The sequence below is a fragment of the Miniopterus schreibersii genome, assembly GCF_964146895.1.
Source record: "Miniopterus schreibersii genome assembly, chromosome: 8".
In the NCBI taxonomy this organism is placed as follows: Eukaryota; Metazoa; Chordata; class Mammalia; order Chiroptera; family Miniopteridae; genus Miniopterus; species Miniopterus schreibersii.
In genome coordinates, this window is record NC_138109.1 from 6,032,433 (window position 1) to 6,058,185 (window position 25,753).

Sequence of the window (25,753 nt, forward strand, 5' to 3'; positions counted from 1 at the left end):
TTCCTCTGGACAGAGGGCTCACCCTGGGCGGACTCAGCTGGGTTCCTCCTGGCCTCTCTCCCTGCAGAGGGATAGAGCCCAGAAAGCCAACTTCAGCCAGAGACGAAGGGCCAGCAAGAACAGGGACGATGTCCTGGGACAAAGGGGACGGTGAAAACGGAGTGGGGGAGCCCTGTGCACAGCCAACTGACACCTCTCCTACCTGGGATCCAGACTCCCAGGCCCCAACCACAGGCTTCCTCCTGGGACACAAGAGGCCACATCTGGAGACAGCACAGGACAGTGGTGGGGAGCAGGCTCTGCCACTTGCTATCTGGGTCACACCTAGGTAAGTTACTAAAATGCCTCAGTCTCCTCTTCTGTAAAATGGGGATCTCAGTAACACATAATGTGGAATAAATGTGTATTTCCAAAGTGCCCAGACCTTGCCTAGCACACAGCAGATGCTACGAGAGTGCTTGTCATGGTTATTATTATTAGACAAAAAACACAGCAAGCTAGGTGAAGGGAGGTGGTGACTCTGAGCTGGCTGACAGCAAAACCACGTACAAATGCTGCTGCTGGGAGCCGCAGGGAAAGAAACGGGTCCGACACCTCCCCTCGCGGCTGGCGGTGCTCGCTGTCGGAGTGAGGGGCCCGTGTACTTCCCAGGCTCCGGCCCAGGCTCTGTCATTCCTACGTCTTAGCTGACCTCTGCTTAGCAGAATCGGGCGAACTGTCCTGCCCACGCCCTCTTCAAAACGCCCTGACCGATGGCCTCAGCACGGTGACCACGGATCCAGCAGGTGCTCCCGGGGCTGCCAGGATGCCAGGCCCCTGTGGGCTAACAAGAGTTAGCCATGCTCGCCCGGCTGGCATGGCTCAGTGGTTGAGCACAGACCTAGGATCCAGAACATCACAGTTCGATTCCCGGTCAGGGCACATGCCTGGGTTGGGGGATCGATCCCCAGTAGGAGGCATGCAGGAGGCAGCCGATCAAGGACTCTCTCATCACTGATGTTTCTCTCTCTCTCCCTGTCCCTTCCTCTCTCTGAAATCAATAAAGATATATTTAATAATATAAAAAAAAGAAAGAGTTAGCCATGCTTGTCCCCAAAGTGCCCATGCCAGGTGTTCGCCTTGGCGATGACACAACGTAGTAAGTGGGTAAGTAGATGAAACATGGGTGTGAAAAGAAAGCTGTGCCCACGAATACAAGCAGAATGCTTCAGAAACTTAGTACGGACAAGTTGCTAAAACAAACTCCCTGTGAATTAGACTGGGGAGGCAAGGGTAAAGGATGGTACGGACCTAGAAGGCGAGTCCCTCGCAACGCCCTGGGCAGGAATGACGGGCGAGCGAGCCTATCTGGCAGGGCCGTGGCCTCCCGTCGGCAGGCAGGGAACCAATGCACAGTCATACGTTTTAAGTTCAAATACAACGTTTAGCTTTGAGGCGCAGCACTTCAACCTTCTCCTCCTAAACCAAAGTGCCGGCTAATGTTGTCAAATCATTCTTCATACTATTTTGCCCTATTCCATGTTTTTCAAACCGTGGTTGATGCGGTGGGAGCAGTGGAAGCCACAGGAAAAAACATAAACATCTTCCCAGAGCATCCATCTAACACAAAAGTTAGGGGGGACTGGTCCTTGTAGTAAAATAAACACGGTTTATCAGGGACTAGAATGTAAAATCAACGTTCGTTTTAAAAATAAAACGAAGCTTCAGAGCAAGGTCATGGTTGGGGGGGGGCGCGTAGGCTGGGGCTGCACATCCCATCCTCTGGCTGGAGGAGGGGTGGGAAAGTCGGAGAAACACAGTCCAAGCGGGTCAAGGTCACTGCCAGCAGCCTGGCCATGTCCCAACGACTTTCCCACAAACCTACAGCAGAGCTTCAGGGGTGGCTAACTCCGGAGCCGCCCACCTACTCAGGACCCCTGTCTCGCCGCTGCAGCTCACAGGTGACAGGGCCAAGCCAGGGTCCACTGCCACGGCCACAGTCCCTTGATAGGCCTCACTGGCGAGCGGCCATCACCTGCCAGGCCTGGAAGAGATCTCACCTCCACAGTCCTCAGCTCTTGTCCCCAAGATCCTTAGGACCTTGAAGGGTTAGAAAAGCTGAAAACACTGAACTCGTAGGAGAGAAGCAGGCTGATAACAAAGGACCAAGCAACCCCAACCTTTACCTGTAAAATGGGGGCACCTGCTGACTCTATGCATTCCACGCGATCATTCACGGAGGGTCAAATAAGATAACGGACGAATAAATTTCCCCTTGCGATGCAAACCTCGATGACTTAAGACAAAGTTACCTGTTCATTTCAAATCCACTCGCTCCTGCGGTGTGGGTGGCAAAGATTCACTCATCCAATGGCAAAAATAGCAACTTTTAGAGTGCCCAAAAACTTCAGAGTTTTTCCCTTCTTTCTTTTTTTTAAAAAAAGGTTTTAAAATTGATTTTTAGAGAGAGAAGTGAGAGGGAGAGAGAGAGAGAAACATCAATGACGAGAGAGTCATTGATCAGCTGCCTCCTGCATGCCCCTTACTGGGGATCAAGCCCACGACCGGGCATGTGCCCTGACCGGGAATCGAACCGGCAACCTGTCGGTGCACCCACGATGCTCAACCACCTGAGCCACACCGTCCAGGGCAGCCCTTGTTTCCAATCTTCACGATAATCCACTAAAGGGGTGCTTTTATCCCAATTTTCAGATGAAAACCTGGAGGCTCAGAGAGGTAGGGCAACTTGTCAAGGTTACCAACGTGTTAAGTGTCAAAGCCAAGATCTGAACTTCAGTCTAATTCTAAAGCTCTTGCTTTTGACACGAATGTTAAGCTTTCCTTCTGTTCATTCTCGAAACTCTGTGCCTTGCACTGTGCTTCTGCTGGAAAAACGGAGCCACGCATATCTTAAGAAACTACCATGTTAGATCTGCTGCTGCACCTAATTCGAAAATAGACCACACCTCATCGCTGGCTTCCAAGCGACGGCAATGGGCTGTATTATTCAAATATTCGTCACACCACACAACAGGGAAAAAAGATTCATGAGCCGGTGCTCCAGCTCCTGCCCAGAACCACCACCAACTGGAGGCTCATCTTTCATGGGCTCTGAACACAAGAAACATTTTCAGTGGAGGTTTTTCCCCTTGTGAGGGGGGAAGTTGTTTTTTTGTGTGTGTGTGTTTCCTCCCCTAGAAGAAATTTCTTATGAAGCAGCTTATTTGAGACCAAGATCCTAGTTTTATTAACTTCCTCCCAGACACAGGTCAGCCACAAAGAAAATGGGTACATTAAGCTCTGATAAAAACCGCAGTGTACCTGCCACAGGTCCCCTTCACCTGAGGCTCTGGAGGCCTGTGTGAGAGGAAACCAAAGGCCACTTTGCTCTCAGGGGCTGCAGAAGCAGGCTCCGTGGGGGGGACCAAAACCCAGGGGTCCTGCCTGTGAACGCCTGCCTCAGTTTCCCAAACTGCGTGAAGGAGCTTCTAACTGTCAACGGCGGGACAGTTTCCACTAGTGAGCCTTGAAGTCCCACTTCCATGTGACAGAGACTGCAGGACCACAGGAGGACAGGGTCCTGGAGAAACAGCCCTGTTGGGCCTCGAGGGTCCCGACAGCCCGTCACAGCCCCTCTCCGTCCCTCAGTGAGGAAGCATCACCCAGCTGAGGTTCATCTGCTTGTCCCAAGGAGGCTCGCACCCAAATCCAGCCAGACAGCCAAGGGCGGGCCATTCCCTCAGCCCCTTCTAGGACCGTCTACCTCGACAGCAGAAAAGTCCATCCCTGCGCTCAACCTAAATCCCTTCGGCTGACGCGTGGAACCTCCCTCCTTGTTCAAACAAGATGAATCTCCAGGGTGAATGGAGGCTTGTTAGGCTGAAGCCTGGTATCAACAATAACAGCTAACATCAACTACGTGCTAGGAAATGCTCATGATCTACTTTACCTCATTTAATTCTTAAAACACCCTTAGGAATAGGTCCATTCACTTCATTTTACAGAAGAGGAAACGAAGGATCAGAGAAGGTAAGAAATCTACTCAAGGCCACACAGCTGGGCACTGGGGAAGCCACAGTTTGAACCTGAATCCATCCAGTTCCCGAGTTGCAGGGTGGAACGGCTGCAAACCTCATGCCAGCCAGCCAGCAACCGGAGAGAAACCTATTCAACCTCATTAGCAATAAAAGAAACGCATTTAAGATGATTTACCTTTTACACCTATTAGTAAAACTTTATTTTTCAATATTATTTAATGCCCACAGAAGTGTCGTGAAACTATTATGTACCACTGGGATAAATGGGTCCAGTCTTTCTTGGAAAACCAGGCAAAGCTGGGGAAAGGGAAGCAGGAGAGAGGGAGGCTAGAGACGATGGACAGTAGAGACCTTTGGGGACTCGGACATCCTGGCCTCAGGTCCCCAGAGGAACAGCCCAGGGCCCAGAGGCCTGCAGGGAGTGGTTGGTTTCCTGCAAACATGACTGTGCACAAGTGTCCCCAGAAAACACTAAAGAAATGCACTCCTGGCCATACAGTGGGCTCAATGGTGGCTCCCAAAAGATATGTCCATGTCTCAACCCCAGAAACCTGTGAATTATTTGGAAACATAATTATCCGGGTGGGACCTAAATCCAATGACAAGTGTTCTTAACAAGAGACAGGAGAGGAGAGGCCTTGTGAAGACGGAGGCAGAGACCCGGGTGTTGCTGCCACAGGTCAAGGGACACCTGGAGCCACCAGAAGCCGGAGAGGCCAGAAAGGGTCCTTCCCTAAGCGGCTGGAGGGACCAGGGCCTGCTGGCACCTTGATTTTGAACATCTGGCCCCCAGAACTGGAGAGAAGACATTTCTGTTGTTTTAAGCCATAGTATTTGGGGTCATTTGTCACAACAGCCACGGGAAAGGGACCCAGCATCCCTCCAGGACAGAATCCGAGTCCGGCAGCCTTCCTTCTTTCCTTCTGAGGCCCCACCTCCACCCCCCTCAATGCCACCCCACCCCGCCAGTGCCCGTCTCCTGGCATTTTGTTTGAGTGGAAGGCGGTTTCCCCCCAACATGCGTGAAACAAGAGGACTGAAATGCCACTTTAGAAACGCCACACCCAGGACTCCAATCACTCGCCCTCTGGGCTCGCAGAGTAGGTGGCCCTGGAAAGCACCCATTTCTAGGAGAAGCCCTGCCTTCTCTGAGGGGTGAACTTTTCACACCTGGGGGGAGGGGTTCTCACACAAAGGGAGCCAGTGCGGTTGGAGGGGACCGTCACAGCCCAGCTTCGGGCCCCAGGGACTGTGCAGCCTCAGGGAGGGCACAGTGGCCACCATTTGGGACAAACCACAGAAAGTCAATGTTTGTCTGCAAGGAAAGAGCGGGCAGGGAGGTTCCTGGGTTTAATTTTTTTTTTTTTTTCCGTCTTGAAACTGGCAGCATTTCTGATATGATGCGGGGGATTTCCACCAACCAAGTTAAAGAAAATTCCGTTTTAGCATCAACTGCCAGGAGAGAAGGAGGAGTTTTGCAACGTCTGTTATTTGAATGAGAGAATGTTTCTCTCCCTCCGGACAAGGCAGGCTCCTGCCGTCCTCCAGCTGGAAGTCAGTCACCCCAGAAGTCCCTGGTCCTGGGACAGGGACAGGCCGCTCCAACCCTGCAGGAGCTCTGTGGAGAAGCAGGTTTGCCCCCAGGGAGGGGCTGGCAGAGCTTTTCTAAGGAGCCTCGGGAAGGAAGCATTTGAAGGCGCCCCAGGCCCCACAGTCAGACCTGCAGGAGCAGCGGGCCTCTGGGAGGGAGGGAACTGCTCTCTAAGCAAAAATAGTTTTGAAAAATCAGCTGGGCAAAGGGGAATTGCTTCATAAGTTGCGCATTCACTTCTCCCTTTAACTGTGCAACTGCAGAAAAACAAAACCAAGCAGGAACTAACCCTTCACCCCCCTCCCAACCCGGCAACAGCCCCACCAACTCCCCGGACACATCAGGACACTGCAGCGCTGCTGGGCGCAGAACCTAACGGGGTCTGAATTATGTGTAGATTGCGTGTCCCGGAACCCTCCCCCGCAGGGGTTGGCACCCTCCAGGTTTGGCTCCCTGGTTCCCAGCACAGCCCCTGGCTCCCCAGTGGAACCTCAGCAAACACTTGCTAAACCCAGTACAGCAGGAGAAAGGAGGGACCCGCAGGGTCACACAGGCCGCTTTGTGCGCCTGTCCTAGGCATGGGCCCAGGCTGCGGAAGTGCAGCCTGTCCTGCTGCAAGGGGACACCAGCATGCCCAGGAGCCCCTCTGGGGCACTTGCCCTAATTCCAGAAACATCTATATTCACAGAGTGGCTGGTGCTGCTTCTAGACAGGGCCGGAGGCAGTGTGTGCAGCGGGACTCAGGAGGAGGTTGTCTTTAGAGCAGGCGACTGCCGGCTAGGTTTTAGGAGCACCCCGCCCTGCACCCCAGAGCATCTCCCATTCATTGGAAAAGTCTGGGGAAGCACCCAAAAGGAATCGGCCTGCAAATGCTCTAGGCCGCAGCAGGACTCGGAAACGCTAAGGGGCCCGCACTTTCTGCTCCAGGGAGGGCAGGAGAGGAAGGGCGGCTTCTGTCTCCTTGGGTCTGGTACCGGCTTGGTAAGTCGGAAGCATCTTCACCCCCACTTATCACATCCATCAAACCTGGGGGTTAAGGGTGGCGGTGGGTTTACACCAAATACCAAGGTGAGTGCGTTAGAGGCTACCTCTCTGAAAGGACACCCCAATCTCCCCATCTCCACACCCAGGGGACTTTTAGGAAACATTCTCCCCATGGGCAGGCAACGGTCCCTGCAGGTGACAACTGCTTGGGCATCTGAACCAGCGGGGCCTCCGGAGGGCTCCTCCTTCATTGGTGGGTGAGCAAGTTAGTGACCTTTTCTGAGCCCTGGTTTTCTCCACTGGAAACTGGAGACGGCGTCATTCAGCCCTTACGGTTAGCTGAGAACAGCACGCATGTGAAAACAGCGATCCGTTCTTTGGGGGGAAAGGCCCTGTGGCACCATTCCCTTGGCAGGACCCCCAAGGCGCTGCCAGGACTCCGGCCAGCGCCCGGCTTTCCTGGAGGCGAGCAGTGGGACCAGTCCCCGGCTTCAAGGTCCCTTCGGAGCAGCGACCCTTCCCCTCCGAGACTTCAGAGAGAGGACTGACTCCCCGCGCGCCCAGAAACACACACCGCGCCCCCCCCCCCCCCAGGCGCGACTGTGCGCGGCCTTCCCGGGGGTGGCGCCCGAGGGGCTGCCGGGGAGCCGGGGGAAGGCGCCCGCTTGGCACCCCGCGAGGTCCCGACCCGCCCGCCTCTCCTTCCAGGGGGCGCCAGAGCGAAGGGAAGGCGCGCGGTCGGCCCAGGGCTCGCGAGCGCTCCATCCGCAAACTGGGCAGATCCCGAGGGCGCCGCGCCTGGATGCGACCCCGGGACCGCCCCGGGGCGCCCCCCACCCCCGGCCCGGGAAACCCCACCTCCGTCTCCACCCCGTCCCCCTGCGGGAGCGCGCCTTTCGGGGCCTCCCAGGAGTCCTGCCCAGCTCTCCGGACCCCATCTCGCCACCCGGGCAGAGCGCAGCCGGGACGCAGAGCCTCCCAGGCTGGTCCCCACGGAAGGTTTCCCTGTTTCCCGCGCCTAGATTTAAAAGAAAAAAAGAGAGAGAGAGGTGCAAAGGAGGAAACCTAAATAAAAACAGGAAATTCGGGTTTTTTTTAAAAAAAAGTCTCATTCAGGCTGAATTACGGGTAAGAGTCTTAAAAAGAAAAAAGAAGAAAAGAGTCCGGAAATGCAAAGCTGGAGGCGGTTCTGCCTCTGTACCCCGGGCTCCGCCGCAGATCCGGGGGCGACCTGGGCGCCGCCGCAGTAAACACGCCGCGGGACGGGCCGCGAGCCCGCGAGCCCGGGGGGGGGGGGCGCCCCGCACGCCTCGACCCCCGCCCCTCTCCAGCCCGGGCCCCCGCCCGCCGGGGCTGGGAGCGCGCGCAGGGCCGGGGCGCCGGGAGGGTGCGTTCGCCCCTCGGCCCGCGCCTCCCAGGGAGCCCGGGGGTCGGCACCGCTAGTGGGGGCGCAGCCTGCACCCCGCAGCGCTTCCGATCTCCGGCTCCTCGGAGGGCGCACGCGAGGCCGCCCCTCCACCGGGAGCGCAGCGCGGACCCTGCCGCCGGGCCGGGCCGGGGAGCTCCCCGACTCCGCAAGGCGCTCGGCACAGGCGCGGGGAGCTGTTTGCGCCCCTCTAGGCGGGCGGCTCCGCGCCCCGAGCTCAGGTCCCAAAGGCCCGCCCGGGTGGCGCCCCTGGCCGGGCTCGCTAGACACCGGGATGCGCCCAGGAACAGGGCGCGCAGGCTGAGCGCGCGGGGAGACTCCCGCGAGCTGGCCCCACGGCTCCGCGAGGCTCCCTGCGGCCCTCGGCCCCGGCCCGGTCCCCCATCTCCCCAAATGCGGCCAGAGGCGAGCGCTTACCGGTCCCCGCGCGGCGGACGGAGCTGGCGGCCGCCTGGAGCCGGCGCGCTGGGCGCGAGTGAGCCTCGAGGGAGGGAGGCGGGGCGCGCTGGGGGCGCCCCGCCTGCTGACAGCCCGCACACTCCACTTCCCACTTTGTTTCCTTTTTACTTGCAACAGGAAAAACAACAGGTCCTCCTGCTGCCTCATCTGCTCCCCTCCCTCCCCACTTCCCCAACCCCACCCTGTCTTCGGCTGGAGGGGCATCACCCCAGGTGCTTCTGGAAGCCTCACTTTGCCTTCTTCAAAACAAGTTTTTTATGTATATACAAAGGAAAACAACCAAATAAAGGTCCTGGGAGCCCATACCACCCCTATCCCCCCCACCCCCTGCCCCAGGCCCTCTCATCTATACACCCAAAGAACTTCAGGGGTCAGAGAAAAGCCAGGGGGGTAAATGGGTGTGAGGAAGGGTAGGCGAGGCCAGGAGCAGGTTAAATACTCCAAGTCCACCCAGCTCAGCCCTGTGAGCCTCCAAGCATCTGTGAGTCAAGAGGCTGGGGGTGGGCCTAGCCACCCCTCAGGTTATAACAGTGACTTCAAGTCCCTCTAGGCCATGGTAGGGGAGGAACATGTCAACTGCTTATTCTGATAGTATAAGAAAGATCCCCTGTGGAGAATGTTTAAATGAGTTTATTTGAGCCCAACTGAAGACATGTGCCAGGGAGCAAGGTCCCCGGTGCTCTGAGGAGAGCTTTGCAGTTTCTCTTATGCATTTGAACGTAAGGATCCCTCCTTGCGTGGAGGGGAGAGAAAGCAGGACACGCCGGACTATCAAAGGTGAGTTGACCTAGATGCACAGAAACAGTGGCTAGGGCTTGCTTAAGACAAAGATAAGCCTTTTAGTAGAGAGGTTACATGCCTGGGGCTGACTACCCACCACGACGGGCCCAGTTAGGAACCTATGATCAGATCACCCTGTGAGGTTACTTTCCATAGAGCCCTTTTTTTCCATCCACAACTGGGGCTGGGAGGTAGAGCAGCTATTCTGTTCCCTTGGACAGATGAGGAAACTGAGGCTTGGAGAGAGGCTCTTTCTACCCAAGACTGGCCTTCCGGGACCAGCTTGTGCCAGGCACTGGCTGCAGCAAAGGGAGGAGTAGAGACTATTCTTTTTTTTAATCTTCACCAGAGGATTTTTTTTTTTTCCATTGCTTTTCAGAGAGAATGTAAGGGGAGGAGGTGGGGGTGGGTGGGGGAGAAGCATCGATGCGAGAGAGACACATCGATTGGTCTCCCCCTGCCCTCGAGCGAATGGGGGCCGGGGATTGAGCCTGAAACGGAGACACGTGCCCTTGGCCAGAATTGAACCCGGGACCCTTCAGTCCTTGGGTCGATGCTCGAACCACTGAGCCAAACCAGCTAGGGTTTTTTTTTTAAGTTTTTATTGATTTCAGAGAGAGGAAGGGAGAGATAGAAACACCAGTGATGAGAGAGTCATTGATGGGCTGCCTCCTGCACGCTCCCCACTAGGGATGGAGCCCGCAACCCGGGCATGTGCCCTGACTGGGAATCGAACTGCGATCTCCTGGATCCTAGGTCACTGCTCAACCGCTGAGCCACGGCCAGCGGGGGTGGTTTCTGATTTTTCTCACTTTATTTTTAACTGTTGTCATGTGTGCTTCAGAGGAAGCTTCTTCAAGTTCCCTTTGAATTGTAAATGAAATGGAGCAGCCAGGGTGGAGAATTTACAGCAATCCTAGAAGAAAAGTGGCACCTTCGCTGTCAGGAAGTCTCTGTGTGTTATCCGCATGAGCTCCTGGCTGGGGAATCCTTTGGTCCCACTTTATGGAAGGAAAGGGGTCTGTCTCCATTATCAGAAGGGGGAGGCACAGGCTCAGATGCACAGAAGGCAGATGCAGGCCACGCAGAGGAGCATGCACAGCCCTCGTTTCCTTCTTCCCTGCCGCCCACTCCTGCAGAACTTCCCCCTCCAAAGCCAGCGCATCTCCGCAGCGTCTCACCGATGCAGTAAGCAGCCTGCTAGGTTCAACCTTGAGCGGCTTCACCACTGACGCCCACGCAGGCCCACAAGCAAGTTATCTCAGGGCAGCCAGAGCCAAACTGAGCACCTGGGCACAGCAGTGCAAGCATGAGGAGCTAGGGCTGCAGGCACCTGCCTCCATGCCCTGTGCTGGCAGGAAGCCCTCTTGCTGCGGGTCCTTTCCTTCCAGGAAGAGCAAAAATTGTCCAGCTCAAACCCTTGTCATGTTGCCTTGGCCAAGAAAAGTGTAGTGAGCTTAGCAGTTAAGAGCTCCTTCCCTGGAGCCAAGCTGCCTGGCACTGCCACTGTGGGGCTGTGTGACCTCAGGCATGTGAATTAACCTGTCTGTGCCTCCATTTCTTCATCTGAAAAAACAAGGACACTGATAATGGCTTTCAACTTTAGAAATTGTTTCTAAGATTAAACAGGACCTGGCACAGAGTGAACCCCCAGGAAATGTCAGTTACTGAGTTATTTTTCTAGAACAGTCTTCGTGCTTTGCAGGACTGGATGTTTCCACTCCAGAACTGTATTTTTCAATAGCAGCAGCAGCAGTTTGCGGCATATTAACACATTAGTGTACATAAAATCCTTTTGGCGGGTCAAGTTTGTGAAAATGGAGCAGAATAGAAAATATCAGATTGCATTCTCTGTAGTAAGAGCAGGCATCACTCAGAGGCTTTTGTCTCATTTAGAGGCACGTGAGTGCGCATTAAGTCAAGACGTCACAGGCATTTCTTTTTTTAAAACTGATTAGAGAGAGAGAGAGAGAAACATCGATTTGTTGTTCCACTCATTTATGCACTCACTGCTCGATTCTCCTATGTGTCCTTAACAGGAATCGAACCCGCAACCTTGGTGTATCGGGACGACGCTCTAAGCAACTGAGCTACCCGGCCAGGGCTCAACTGCATTTCTTACGGCCGGTCCCAGTCAACCCAACCGGAAAGCTGCTGCCCTGGACAACACAAGGGTGGTGGCAATGAAAGGGCAGCATGGACAGTTAGAGGTTCCTGGAAAAGCCTGACTCGTGAGGTTACAAAGTCAGTGTTCAAGCAACGTCTAACCACGATGCAGCACACCTGAAACGAATACAAAGTAATAGTGGATGCACACTGTCATTGACACATAATCTAAATTTTAAAAAGATGAAAGGTCAAAACTGGAAAGTTCATCAAGTAAAAATGGGAAGAGATATGAGAGGACTGGAAGGAAGGAAGGAATTCTGTAATGTTGCTCCTAGCCGGGGCTGGGGGTTGTGGAAAGGGGGCAGTGGGGGAGCAGGGTCTGAGGTCATGAGGCTGATCCGCCCCCAGGCCTGCCTGGTGCCCTGGGGGTGACCCGGGCTTCGCTACACTGATTCATTCCCCGAGTCCTGCTGCTACAGTTCTGGGCCGGGGGCCCAGCACCGTGCCAGCCGGAGACCCGCCCTCCTCTCCCGGAGCTTATGCTCGGGTGGGAAAAGAAACTATGAAAACGGAAACAAGATACAGTGTCATAGTGTTAAGTACCACACAGAAACATCAGGCCGGTCGGGGGGGGGGGGGGGGGGGGGGAGGGCTGGGGCAGGGGACCACGGGGTCGGAGGGGGCCTGTCTGAGGTCAGCACATCGGCGCCCAGTGAGGCTCTGAATGAGCTGAGGGAGCAACCAGTCTGTGGGTGTCTGAGGGAAGAGCACCCCAGGCGAGGGGACCAGGCAGGCCCGGGAGGGGCGGGGGGCAAGGGATCTGGGGGGGGGCAGCCGGGATTTGGGATCTGGCTGAAAGAGCGGTGAGCAGCCGCAGGGGATTCTAACCTGAGCTGGGGAGTGCTGGCCTGTGATTCGCACGTGAGAAAACCTACAACAGACACGGGAGTGTTTCCTGGCCAGGCCAACTCTCGTGTCCCGGGAATGGTAGGCCCCGAGGAGCACTGAGGACATGCCCAGCACGAGGTCTAGGTTTCTAAGCCCTTCTGCCCCGTTAGAGGGACCAGGGCTCCCTGGAGACAGGGCTGATTCTGGGACGGAGGCAGGAAACGGAAGACGGGCCTGGGGCATCTCCGAAAGCCAGGCCGGCACGTGCTCCAAACCCGCGGCGGTGGGGCCCCGTCCGAGGGACAGGAGCACGTTTCCAATGGCCAAATCTGGGGCAATTGAGCAACAAAGGAAGCAATATGGGATTAGAACCCAAAGTATAAATAAATATCCGTGAGGCCAGACTGACTATATAAAGAAATGACGGAATAAACAAATAAACGAGGGTCACTAGGCAAGTCTCCGGTGCAGAACAGGTAGGTCACGCAGGCACCTTGCCCAGTGACTTCCTTCCAAACAGGACAGTGTGAAAGGAGGGACAAAGAGGGGCTTTCTAGTGAGGACGGGACCCGGGGTCAACATCATCACGGTAACTCACGCCGACAGCAGGCGCCCTCGCCGTGGCCGGGTGAAGATGGTATTAGGATCCTGTGGGCTTCCTCCCGAGAACCATACACACGAGCCCAGTCATGAGATGACACATGGCCACGCGCAGAATGAGGGACTGTCCACAACAATCCTGACCAGTCCTCGAGACCGTCAAGATGTGAGACAACGGACACCTGAGAACTGTCCCAGCCCAGAGGGGCCCAAGGAGACCAGACGACTCAGTTCCCTGTGGTGCCCGGGGGGCTCCTGGGACAGAGAAAGGGGCGTTCGGCAAAAGCTACGGTGACCTGGATGAAGTATGGGCTTCACTTAATAGCCGCGCGTCAATTTTGGATCGTTGGTTGTGCCGAACGTACCACAGGAGCAGGGTGCTAGCAGTGTGAGACACCAGGCGTGGGCCATGGGAGCACTGTGCTTTCTTGAAACTCCTCCGTCAACCTAAAAACAATTCTAAAATGAAAAGTTTATTTAAAGAAAAAAAAAAATATCAGGCTGGTTGGGATGGGGAGGGAGACAGGACCAGGCCAGTCCCTGGGGGCCAGGAAGGATGTGCAGGGAGCAGGGCGTTCTGGTAAAAGCCTGGGGTGCAGTGGTTTGGGGGGAGGCAGAGTCACAGAAGGGGGAGAAGGTGAGGGGGCCAGGCCTTGTCCTCCGGCCCTCGAGAGTCTGCACTTGGACTCTGATGGGGGTCAGGGGGGTGGGGGGTGGTTTTGAACCCTCCCTTCTGGGGACCCGAGACCCAGCTCTGCCCCCACGCCTTCCCATCCATCCCCTCCTCTATAAAATGGGGTTTGTTACTCCAACTTCAGTTGTGAGACTAAAAAGAGCCAGTTGACAGGTGGGGGTTCCTGGGCCCCACGCCCCGTAAGCCCCGAGTGGCTAGCACCCCGGCTGTGACCTTCCTATGACCCCAAGGTCAGGTGACAGGAAGGCTGCAGGGTCTATTGGACATACAATAGCAGTGACTCGACTCATGAACCAACGTGTGTCACCTCGGTATTGTGGCGGGTCTGCTTTCTCCCCCGGACCGCACCTGTCCAGAGGAAGTCGCGGGCCACCCGGCCGATGGAACGGCACACGGCCACGGACGACGGTGGCGCTGGAGACCAGTAGCATCATGGGAAATGTCCCGTGGCCACGTGGCAAGGCTCATGCAGGACTGCCTCTGTGCTGGGTGGCCCTGCAGTGTCCCACGTGCACGGGGACTTGGAGCAGTGACGTTGCGTGGGTGGAGGGTCACAGGTGTCGGTCTTTCCATTTTTTTCCTTCCTGTCCTCAGCCGACGGCAGCTCCCATCGGGAAAGTGCCAGACGGCGAGACGCCCAGGTCCTCTAGGAGGCCCCCGGAGCATCCCTGCGGCGACCCCAGCGGGCAGTCTCCGGTCAGATAAGCTGCCCCTGGGCCTGTGGGACCAGAGGAGGTCTCCTGGCCCGGGTGAGCGTGTCAGCGCCCTCCCTGGGGACATGGAGCCCCACCCAAGAGGAGGTGACTCTCCAGGTACCTGGAGCTCGGGGCTGGAACGTGCAAGCTGGGGAGCTGCGGGCAGAGGGGATGAGCGGCGTGAAGCAGATGCACAGGGAGGAGGGGGCGTCACAGGTGACAGGTAAGAGCTCGGGCAACTTTTCAGCTCCTGCTCCTTGGATCTTTTTGAGGCTCCCCCGCACTCTCGCCCTGGGGTTCTTCTGAAAGTGTCCCGTGCTCTGTGCCTCGTTCCCATAGTCTGCTTAAAATCGGCGTCACTCTCCTGGGGCTGCTGGGACAAATCTGAGCGGCTGAAAACGGCAGACGTGCACTCGCATAGTTCCAGGGACAGCCGGTCTGCACAGCGGCGTTGGCGGGGGTCCCTCCCGGAGGCGCTCAGAGGGGGTCCGTCGCAGGCCTCTCGCTTATCTTCTGGGGGCCGCCTGCAATCCGTGGGCTGGGCGGCACCCTTCCCACCTCCGCCTCCACCTGCCGGGGCATTCTCCCTGCGTGTCTGCGTCTTTGTCCAAATCACCCTCTTCTTACAAGGACCCCCTAATCCAGTGTGACCGCATCCTAGCTCATTAGATCTGCAGGGACCCTATTTCCAATTAAGGTCACACGTGGGCATGGATTTGGGGGAGACGATAGTCAACCCAGTATGAACCCTCTTGAGTTAGTTTGTGCGATTTGAAACAAACAAAAAAAAATCCCAATGAACACATATATTGGTGTCAGAAGTGGGGTGCTAAAGGAGACGGTTTTTCAAAGAAAGTATTGAAATTAGATGTCTTGAGGCAAAGCAAGAGGCACTGAGGACTCCTCTATTACTATTTTTTAATCCTTACCTGAGAATATTTTTTCCATTGATTTTCAGAGAGAGGGAGGGAGAGAGGGGGAGAGAGAGGAACATCGATGTGAGAGAGACACATTGATTAGTTGCCTCCTCACAGGCCCCAACCAGGTCCAGGAATCGAATCTGCAACCCAGGTACACGCCCTTGACTGGGAACTGAACCCACAACCTTTTGGTGTGGGGGCTGACACTCTAACCACCGAGCCACACCGGCCAGGTCAGAGGAGTCCTTATTCTTGGCTGGGACACTGGCAGTTCCTGCCATGTGCCAACAGATCAGTTACACTATTTTCAGTGGTCTCATGGGACTCAGCACACGCGCCGCCCGAGGCTGAAGCTTTAAGAAACCTGGTAGCGGGACACCCAGCCGCGGGTGGGCCGCTCACTTCTAGCGGCCGTCAGAAGGTGCCGTAGGCCAGCTCCAGGTCGCGTCTGCTGGGGATCAGGAGAAAGCGGGGCAAATGCGTAACTCTGCTCAGGGAAATTCTTCTCCCCCATAGCCCGTGGCTACCATGCGTCGCAGAATCATGCATCCGCTCCACGGCATGTTCCCCGCCACGCCGTGTTTATAGCACAGAGGTGGGCACGCTGAGCAGAGAAGCCTGTGAGCTTAGCAATCGCCATGGGGACATCTGGGACGAGCCACAGGAGCGAACAACCCTTACCCCCTGGTGCCTTTAAAACTGCCCAAGCCCGGCCGGCGTGGCTCAGCGGTTGAGCATCGACCTGGGATCCAGGAGATCGCGGTTCGATTCCCGGTCAGGGCACATGCCCGGGTTGCTGGCTCGATCCCCAGTTGGGGGCCTACAGGAGGCAGCGGATCAATGACTCTCATCATTGATGTTTCTCTCTCCCTCTCCCTTCCTCTCTCTGAAATCAATAGATATTAAAAGACAAAACAAAAACTGCCCACGGTCAGGTGGTGTGAGGACAGGGCTTCATGGGGGTTGAAACTCCAGGAAACCCGAAAACCTGGAGACTGGGGTTGGAAATGTCTCATCTTCTAGCAATTCCCAGGCCCACGTCCGGCACCTACAAGAAGCAGGCTGCCGGGCAGCTGAGTCCTCTCCCAGGAAAAGCCTTCCCAGGGCGGGGGCTCAGCCGCATGTGCCAACAAAGGGCCCTCGGAGGTAACCAGCAAAGCAGGCCCGAGGGACGGCTGGTTCCTACCGTGTTGGCTAGAAGACCACGGCGCGTGCTTCCCTTTCCATAGGTCAGGTGTGGCAGGAGAGGTGAACTGATCACTTAATCTATCGACTGAGTCACCTTAGAGAAGATTCGGCAGAAGTAAGGGGGCGTCCGCTGGACATACCAGCTCTGGGATGGAGCCCTGGACACAACAGTGTCACCCGACTTGGCTTGCCTGCCATGCGGCAAAGGGGGAGGCATTTGCGGTTGACTTGGTGGTATCAAGGTTTAAGCAAGAACCAGGGGGATGGAGCTACCTGGGAAAAGCCAAAGGAGTTACGCAAGGGCGTGTGCCGGGCAGGAAGGGACAGAGCGGGTTATAGTGGGTGCTGTTGTTTTCCAGGCTAAGCTGTCCACTGGCCCCCTTTCCTGGTAACGCTCCCGCCTGTGGCCGTGAGGACACTCAGGACACAGACCTGGCCGCTGGTCACAGCTGACTGAGCCGGAACGGAGGCCCCGATGCAAGACAGGACGGTCAGCTCCTTCCCAGTAAGGGGACTTGGGGCCTGGAAATAGTTCAAGAGGGTGCAAGGATCCAGGATACAGCTGCTTGGCAGGTGAGCTGGGCTGCACCTCTGGGTCCCACAGGCACACCCTGTACTCTTGCTATAGGGGCCCCATTCCTGCCTGAGCTACCAGGGCTGACTTCCCATCCTCAGACCCACTTGTACACGGGACCGGAGACCTAGACTGGGTACGGGGTAAGGCTGTGGCTTGAGAACAAGGCGGACATTTGATTATCAAGGGAGCCGAGCCAGCTAGCCCCCCAGGGTTCCTCCCACCACTTCCCCACCCCACCCTCCACGCTGCAGCATGAGCCCCGACTTGCAGCTCCAGACACCCCAGGCTCGCTCTCTGACTCTGGGCCTTTGTTTATGCTGTTCCTTTGCCTGGAGTGCCCTTCCCAGCTCTTCCTTCTGCCCCCCCCCCCCACTTTATTTGCCTGAATACCCCTCAGCACAGATATTATCCTCCTGGCTCCCTTGTGAGAGGGGTCTTTACTCCAGGCTGTGCCACCCCCCCCACTCCGCGCGACCAGGACTGTCCCTGTGCCCGGCTGCCCTGGGAGCAGGGACGCTGCAGGATCTGGGCTGGCTGCCTGGCCCGGAGCTCTGTGTAGGCTCCCAGAGTGTTACAAGCGAGTCTGTAGAAATGCGGAATGAGTGAATGAATGAATGAATGAATAAATAGCATAGTTATGGCCGGACAAGTGCACTTTGCCCAGGGAAGGGTCAGAGGTCTATAGCCAAGGGAGAAGACGGACAGAGGTCCTGGGCCCAGCCGGTGTGGGAACAGCGCCTTCACTTCCTTCCAGGAGGAGACTGACACCCAGCCACTCAGGGATGCTGGGAGGCTGGACTCCCCTTTCAGAGGGGCCCCCCCCACCGCTCGCATCACCAGATAGGAGCCTGGCTCAGTCCATCCCTAAGTCCCACCCCAAGTCTAGGAAAAAAATACTGTTTCCAGACTGAGGATGGGAACAAGGACCCGTCTCTCCCCCCGTCAGTCAGGCAGCCTCCCAGCCTCCCCCCAGCCTCCCCTCCACCAGCCCCCCAGCCTCCTAGCCTCCCCCACCAGCCTCTCCACTAGCAGCATCTCCTGCTCCGAGCTGGAGACCACAGGGCCCAGAGCCTGGCAGCTGGTCCAACACACTCCTCTCCAAGCTTCCTGATGCCCCCGGGTTCCCTGACCCCCAGGTTCCCTTCCCAGGCAGCCCCCGCCTTCACCTCACCACCCCCAGCTCTCGGTGATGAAAGCAAGCGCCTGGTGCAAAATTCTGGTGCAAAATTCGTTGGGGAGAAAAACAGGAAGTGGCCCTGACAGCCTGCCTGCCGAGGCTGCCGGGCAGCAGACGGTGGCAGCCTTACAGGAAAGTGGTGAGGGGGCAGCCCCAGCCCGAGCTGCGGGGGCGTCGGGGGCGGCCGGGGAGAGTCCAGCATGGGACCCTTTGGCCATGTGGGCTTTATTTTTAAACCAAACATCACACCTGCATCCTGCATTTTACATCTTCTCTCACCTTCTCACAGCAACGCCTCGAGGTTAGAACCCTGGCCCATTGTACAGATGAGCAAATAGACGCCGCAAGTTAGTGACTAGGCTGAGGCCACACAGCCTTTCCCACGGCGGGGCCGGGGCTCCTCCACTGGGTCGTGGCTCCTCGATTCTTTCTCAGGCTTTGATTTCTATTTGTGGTGTGTTTTTGTTCTGGGCCTGTGAGCGCACAGTGGGTGAGGGTGGCGGGAGGGGAGTGCTGTTTCTGGCTCCTTCATCTCTGCACATCTGAGCCGGCGGGGAGAGGGGAGAGGGGAGAGGGTGGCAGCTGAGGGCCTATCCCCTGAGGCTCCTGGAATCAGTGACCTGGAAGGACCACGTGCCTGGCCCCTTTGTTAGAGAAGTGGAGAGGGGGACCAGGGAGGGGGGATGCCGGCCCCCAATACAAGTCAGGCATTTACAACCTCACCTGGCTGACGGGCCAAAGGCCTCAGAACTTCAGGGTAAGTTCAGGACCCTCCTTCCCTCTCAGGCCTGGAACTCGGGGTAACCTCAACCCCATAGCCTCGTGCCCGAGAGGCATCCTAGAATGAGAACCCAAGACGAGGTAGGGCTCCAGGTGCCCTGACCACAGTGAGGCACCTGGCCACTCCCTGCAGGCCCGAGCCCTCACCTGGACCCAGCTCCCCCCACCCGTGCCCCTTGCCCCAGGACCCATCATAACGCAAAACCAGGGCTCCTGGTGATTCTCCTTACAGGGGTCCACCCGAGCCTCTCCCTGCCAGGCTCCGGGAGACCTGAGGCCTTTTGTGGGGCAGGAGGAAGGGGTGTCACCTTTATTGTCCAGGTTTCTCTCAGGCCTTGACCTCCCCCTGTGCTCCAGCTCCCCTTAGCCACCCACATCAACTTCCTGACCAGACCTCTTGACCTCGTGACCTCTGGGCATCCCCCCAACTTTCCACGGAGCTCTCCCAGGCCCGCCAGTCCTGACCACCCTCTCGGAAGGCAGCTGCCCGCACGGTCCCCGAGGCTGAGACCGCGGTGTTATGCTGTGGCCTTCCTCACCCACCATCCTCCGGCCACGACAGGGCACCTTTCCTAGAAACCTCTGGGAACCGTCAGACCACAGCAGAGGCCACGTGTGGACAGGACAGGAGGCGCCGGCTGCCTCACTGGTCCCTCTGCGGCTCTCAGTGGCAAGTGGACTCTGCCTCCACGCTCTCTGGTGGGCGCTGGGCTGCAGAACCAGAAACAAGAGGCGTCCCTCCTCCCTCTGCCCTGAGTAGCACCCAGGGGCCAGCAGGACGCGATGGGGGGCCTGGCCTTCTTCTGTGGAGGGGACTCAGCCTCTGGTCCCAGCCACTCCTATGAAATCAAACTGTAAATATGAGTTGATACAGGTAAAGTGCTTAGAACAAGGCCTGACCCCTAGTGAGGGCTCAGGATGTGTTTATCATCATCATCTAACTGAACGCTTACAACAACCCTGTGATGGCAGTAATAGGCGCCCATTTCACAGGTGAGAAAACTGAGGCAGAGAGAGGCGGAGCCTCATGCTTAGTTTACACAGCATTGGTGGCTGCACAGGGATTTGAACCTGTCTGTTGGAAGCTTGTGCTGTCCATGATTTTCACACACACACCGTACTGGACACACACATACCCCCCCACCCCCCCTGTACTGGATACACACACACACACACACACACACACACACACCCTGTACTGGACACACACACACACACACACACACACACACACACACACACCCTGTACTGGACACACACACACACACACACACACACACACACACACACACACACACACACACACACACACACACCCCCCCGTACTGGATACACACACACACACACACATACACAGCCCCACACCCCCTGTACTGGATACACACACACACACTGCACCGGAGAGGCGGCACCCCGACAAAGAGGCGGAGTCCGGAGGGGCGGAGCCTTTCCTCTTCCCGGCCCCCCTTTCCCCCCCCCCCCCCCGCTGGGCTCCCTCAACCCCAACTTCAGGGGCCTCCTAGTTTGGCTCCAGGGAGGCACGGGCGCCACCTGGTGGCGACGGGTGTAAACGGCGCTACTGTCCAAGCCGCGCGCCGGGCGCTCAGAGCGCGCTCCCTGCCGCCCGCTCGGCCAAGATGCGCGGTGATTCCGCCGCACCAGGGACGCGCGGAGCCCGAACGCACTTTCCGTCCTGCCAGCTTCCTCCCGGGGTGGGGAAACGAGCGTACACCCTGGTGTAGCTGCGCTTGGGCTGCTGGCGACTTGGGGCAGGTATTGCAGCAAGCTCCTTTTGCTGAGAATATGTTGTACGTCCCCCCAAATTCCCATTCCTTTCATTCCTGCGCGCAAGGGGAATTCCCCGCTTAGCGCCCCTCCGCCTCTTCCCGCAGGTGAGCCCCGCGGGGCGCCTCCCTCGGGCTCGTCCCCAGGCTCCCCTCCCGCGGCACCTGCCTCCAGCCCAGCGTCCCGCCCACCTTCCTGCCCGAGTGAAAGTGGTTCCTCTTCGCCTGCGGCCAAAGCGGGAACCCGCCTCACGGTTCACTTCTCTCTTCGGGCGACCGCGCAGGTGCTGCCAGGCCTCACTGTCTGGGCGCCGCCAAGGGGGGCGCGGGGAGGCGACGGGTGTCACGCATTCATTCAGCAGGTGCTGTCAAACGCCACAAATCCCTGAGGCTGCAGCAGCGGCCCAAATCCCTGCCTCCAGAATAGTCTAGTGGGGGGCGGGGTGGGGGGCACATGATACAGAAATAAACAAGAAACAAGCAAGTCCATTCATCAGGCCGCGCACGGCGCTCGGCGCTGCGAGGGGAGCGGGCTGGACGCGCGGGCCCCAGACCCCCGGGGCCGCCTCACCTTCCTTGCGCTCCACCCCGCGTCCTGTGGCTCTGCCCGCACCCCGCCTCTACAGGCCCCGGGCAAGGCTGCCCCCTCGCCCCCCCCTCTGATACCGCCCACGGCTCCCTCCTTACCTGGCTCCGGGTGCAGGACCCACACCTGGCCGCCCGGGCAGCCGCTGCCCCCCCCCCCGGACTGAGGAGTTAAGGGAGGAGGCGAAGGGCGGGGAAGCGGAGCGGGGGAGGCGGCGGGGCCTCAACGCGGTGTTTCCAGGTTCGAGCCCTCGGAAAAGCCGGGAGAGCTGTTCAGCGGACGCCACAGGCCCCGAAGGTATCTTCAGGTGGGAGGCCACGGCCCGGCGGAAAGCGGGGGGCGGCGAGGGAGGGGCCCGGAGGGGGCGCGGGGGCCGGAGGGGGCGCGGGGCGGCCTCGGGGCGGGCGGGCCGAGCGGAGCGCGGGAGCCGGCGACGTCCCTCCCGAGGTTTGTGTTACCCGCCTGATAATTAGGGCGCAAGCTCGTCGGCCCAGAGGCGGGAGGCGCTGTGGCGGTTCCCGGGGCCCCCGGGAGAGGCGCTGCTCCGCGGCGGAGGCCCCCGGGCGTTCGGCGGCCGCGCAGCCCGAGGGAGGCGGGGGGCCGAGCTGTGTTCCCTGCCCGCGCCCCTCCCCTCCCCTCCCTCTCCCCTCTCTCCTCCCTCTCTCCTCCCTCTCTCCGCCCCGCCCCTCCCCTCCCCGTCCCCTCACCCCTCCCTTTCCTCCCCTCCCTCCTCCCCTCCCTTCCCCTCCCCTCCCCTGCCCCTCCCCTCCCCGCCCCTCCCTTCCCCTCCTCTCCCCTCCCCTCCCCTCCCCTCCCTCTCCCCTCCCCTCCCCTCCCTCTCCCTCCCCTCCCCTCCCCTCCCCTCCCCTCCCCGCCCCTCCCTTCCCCTCCTCTCCCCTCCCCTCCCCTCCCCTCCCCTCCCCTCCCTCTCCCCTCCCCTCCCCTCCCTCTCCCTCCCCTCCCCTCCCCTCCCTTCCCCTCCCTCTCCCCTCCCCTCCCCTCCCCTCCCCTCCCCTCCCCTCCCCTCCTCTCCCCTCCCCTCCCCTTCCCTTGCTGGGATCGCAGGGAGCTCCAGTGGCCCAGCTCCGGGCCCAGGCCATCCGGGGGCAGCAAGCGGCCGCTGCAGATGTTGGACGCCAGCACCTCTGCACTAGCCACAGGTTGACTCTTACAGCAGCCCTAAGAGGTTAGAAAACAGGTCTGGTTTTTTCCCAGGGGAAACTGAGTCTCAGCGGAGTCATTAATCCATCCAGGGGGAGCGGGTCAGTAACTCCCTTGTAGAGACAGAATTCCACCCAGTCCTGCCCAGTCCAAGTTCACACGCTTTCCACCGGGCAGCTCGCTTTTCTCGGCCCCGAGTCCCTTTACCTGGTAACAGACCTGAGCACCACACCCTAATTACATACATTCTAATAATTCTGTGTGTGTGTGTGTGTGTGTGTGTGTGTACGCGCGCGCGCAAGCGGGGGGGGGGAGGGGATAAGTTTAATAAAATGTGCTTAAAAGCAGCTTCAGGTTGCTTACTGTATACGCAGCCCAGAAGGGAAAAAAGGGACCTGCTAACTTGGTCTCTTCCTACCCGCCCGGTTGTGCCAGGGGTCACTTGGGGACATTAATACAGGCCCTTTTGTAAAGTCAGCAGCAGGGAATGCAGTGGATAGTTGGGCAGGTTTGAGTGAAGGGGCCAAATGACATATTGAAGCCAACTCCCCCCTTTACTGTTTATAAGGTCAAAATAGAGAACCCTTGTCCCCATGGCAGATGACAATGCATTTGGAAGCTGCAAGTTCATGACAAGCTGTGTTTCTGAAAAATAAAAAAAATCTCCAGACAAAATCCCAGCTCAGCAGACCTCTCAGCAGCTGCTGGGAAGGCTCAAGCCATAGAAAGCCCTGCCCCGGATGGCTGCTCTATACCAGACTTTGCCATAAAGTCCACTTGGGGAAACCACGCGCTTTACCGCAGCCCGGTGATTCTTCCTGCGCCAGGTCACAGCCAGGGCGAAGGCCCTGCGGCAGCTCCCGGGGATGTCCTGGCAGCGAGGCCTGCAGGCCAGGGCTGTGCAGCCTGGAGCTGTGCTAACTCGTATCATCCAGATGAGTAATTTGGAAAAACCCACTAGTATTAGAAGGAAGAGTTAAATTCACTTAGAGAAATTATTTCTCTAAAAGGCACTGAGCCCTGGCTGGGTGGCTAAGTTGGTTGGAGCGTCGTCCCAATACCAAAAGGTTGTGGGTTTGACCCCCCGGTCAGGGCACATAGGAGGGGCAACCAATGTTTCTCACATTGATGTTTTTCTCTCCCTCCCTCTCTTTAAAAATCAATAAAAACATATCCTCAGGTGAGGATTTAAAGAATTTTTTAAAAAAAGGCACTGAGTGGCCCCAGCAGCATGCCCACCTGTCACACAGGCTGCCAGATTCTGGCCAAGACGCCGCAGGTCCTGCCTCTCATTGCGCGGAGGGGCCCAGGTGGCACTGGGCTAGCTGGTAAGGTGGGTGGTATGCTAGCAGTGGCCCTCAAGCCTTTTTTTTTTTTTTTTTTTTTAATGTATCTTTATTGATTTCAGAGAGAGGAAAGGAGAGGGAGAGATAGAAACATCAATGAGGAGAGAGTCATTGATCGGCTAGCCTACAACCCAGGCATGTGCCCTGACCGGGAATCGAACCCTGATTGCCTGGATCCTAGGTCAATGCGCAACCGCTGAGCCACTCCTGGCCGGGCAGGCCTTTTTCTTTTTTAATCAATAGACCTTTTTCTGACCTGGAGACCGGGTGAAAACCATCTCTTTACAAATGCCTAGAGCTTGGACCTTCTGACTGTCCTCTCCCTGCCCTCCCCCTTCCCATAAGCTGTCTGGTAACCAGGGGCAGGTATCCCAAGCAGATCAGCTCAGGATTTTTTTTTAAAAGCTAGGTAATTTTCTGTACCTTCCTAGAATGTAAGCAGGTAGTACATATAGAAAGCTTCAGATTCTTGATAAACCTTTGATGGGAGATTCAACTCTCAAGAATTACCCTAAAAGCCTTCAATGCGGAACACGTGGCTACCTACAAAGATGTCGCTGCTGCCCCAACGGTGAGCGCAGGACTGACAGTTCTAGGGGTTCAGCAGTGAGCGAAGGTGGCCTTTACGAGGGATGAGAGAATGTAGGGACATGGAAATAGGCTCATGATCAAGTGACAAGATGTGTGTACAGAAAGGTCCCATGTTTGTAAAAACCAACCAAAAAAACCATGTACCTACATACATAGAAGACGCCAATATTTTAGTTGTAGGACTATGGGGCATTTTCTTTTTTGCTCACTTGCCAGACAATATAGACACACCTAAGAAGGAAAAAAAAAAATCCCTCCCAGAAACTACACGTGGGGATTAGGAGTTTCCCAGGGCCCCCCAACCTGGGTCCCTCTTCACAGCGCAGGGCCAGGTGGGAGCCCTGGACAAGGAGACGGGCGCTAGACTTTGCCAGGCACCCACTTTGCAGTCATTGGAAGAGGGCTTCCAAGAAGTAGGCTTGATGTCATGGCCTCAGGGGACATCACAAGGACCTGAGGTCAGTGAACTCAAGGTGTTTGTGGCACCATCTGCAGGCAGCTTGGCCCTGTGGCCCCAGAGGGCCAGCTTCTGGGTGGTGACTAGCCCTGCCCCTTATAGTCTAACTCAGGGTCTGGCTTAGATGACCTGCCGCCAGGCCCCAAGGAGCAGCCACCCACCACCCCTCTTCCCCATGGGTGTTGGGCTCACGTTTACTGGGGCTCCTCCTGCCTCATGCTGTGGTTTAATCACCCCCACCTCAAGCCTGGAGGAAGGTCCTGTTACTTCAGTTAAACCAAAGCCCAGAGAAATGCAGACCCATGCTCACCAGGCAGCCACGGCACGGAACTTGTGACACTGGAGAGGCCGCCCTTGCCCAGCCCAGTGAGGAACTGGTGCAGCATCTCCAAGGGCTTTCTCAGTGCCCACCCTGCGCCTGCCTGCGGGGACAGCTACTTCAGCCCAGCCACAAGGCCTGGAGGGCCACCTCCTTGCCCAGGCTGGGCTGGGGGTCTGCCACGGATGGGCTGGTGCCGAGCCCAGCTGCTGGATCACCAGGCCATTCGAGTGGGCTCAGGAGAAAACAAGGCCTCTGACCGTGGATGACCCTTGTCCCTGCAGCCCGAGGGCGAGGCCAGGGGTGCTGGCTGGGCCAGGATTTTCTGGAGACAGCTGAGCACTTCCTGCCTGAGCCCTTCCCACGGGCCCAGCTGAGCAGAGGCCAGACAGACTGGAGCAGAGTTCAAAGACTGGTGTCTTTTTTGGTTTTCTTTTGTAAAGAAAAATAAGGTGGTGGTTCTTGTCTGAAAGAAAATGTTAAGTAAACCCCTCCCTGCCCAGCCTCTCCCCTGCCTCTGTGGGTGCTCGGACCCTGGTCCTGGGAGAAAGGGCCAGGCCTGGGGGGCGGTGTGGGCTCTGTGTTGGGGCTGCCTCAGAGCCAGAAAGGAAGCACATTTGAGAAT

General features: G+C 57.5%; 1 protein-coding gene across 4 annotated transcripts in view; it reads right to left on the reverse strand.

Moving 5' to 3' along the window:
- Positions 1-8,482, reverse strand: part of PIK3CD (phosphatidylinositol-4,5-bisphosphate 3-kinase catalytic subunit delta) — a 47,820-nt gene extending 39,338 nt beyond the window's left edge. For 3 of the 4 annotated variants that reach the window (XM_081144956.1, XM_081144955.1, XM_081144952.1), the window contains exon 1: positions 8,435-8,482. The gene's annotated coding sequence lies outside the window, so the exon portion shown is untranslated. The remainder of the gene's footprint in view (positions 1-8,434) is intronic. The other variant, XM_081144954.1, reaches the window with a different exon arrangement.
- Positions 8,483-25,753: the final 17,271 nt, after the last annotated feature.